This window comes from Etheostoma spectabile, chromosome 9 (genome assembly GCF_008692095.1).
Source record: "Etheostoma spectabile isolate EspeVRDwgs_2016 chromosome 9, UIUC_Espe_1.0, whole genome shotgun sequence".
NCBI classification, from domain to species: Eukaryota; Metazoa; Chordata; class Actinopteri; order Perciformes; family Percidae; genus Etheostoma; species Etheostoma spectabile.
In genome coordinates, this window is record NC_045741.1 from 14028615 (window position 1) to 14029357 (window position 743).

The 743-nt window shown below is 36.3% G+C and overlaps 1 protein-coding gene across 1 annotated transcript in view; it reads right to left on the minus strand.

Moving 5' to 3' along the window:
* Nucleotides 1-743, minus strand: part of acer1 (alkaline ceramidase 1) — a 14124-nt gene that overhangs the window by 2794 nt on the left and 10587 nt on the right. The window lies entirely within an intron of this gene.

The window sequence follows — 743 nt, forward strand, 5'->3', positions numbered from 1 at the left end:
CACACACACACACACACACACACACATTTACATGTGTAAAGTCAATTATAATGGAATGTTTTAGTTCAAGAATCATTCTCACAGGTTAGAATATCGGATTATCTTGGCCACTGTAAAAAGTCATTTGATGGCATTAAAACTAACCAGGATAATCAATTAACTCATTCAAAGTTTGTTTTTCTGTTAGATTTGTGAGAATAACATACCACATCATACAAACCACATCTTACGTGTGTATTAAGTTCAGTAATACTGTGAAATTTGTGTGACCATTATTTTGTGTCTACTGTACATATCACATAACTGCAAAAAGAAATTACTCACACAGAGTCAAAGTTCAGTTTCAAGAAATGTATTGGTTTATTGTAACAGCATCATCATCAGTAAAACTGTATAAACACTATGCAATTACTACTCAGATAGGCACAACTTGTCAGCAATTATAATGGGGTTCCCACACAATAGAACAAGTGTGTGAAGAGCAAGTTTTTGGAGATTTCAGACCATTAGCTAGGTTTAAAAGGCACCTGCAGAACCTGGTTTTGATCACAAAATCTGCCGTGAGGGATAGCCAGGGTGCTGTAATGCTTGGAGTGAGCAGAGAAATAGCTGAAAGACTGACAACTGGTGAGTAAAAAAAAAGAAAAGTCAGTTACCTCAATACCATTATACATGTGGGTGGCAATTATTGAAAGGATGGAGCTGCATGTTTTCAGACAGCAGATATGCCAGTGACATACTGG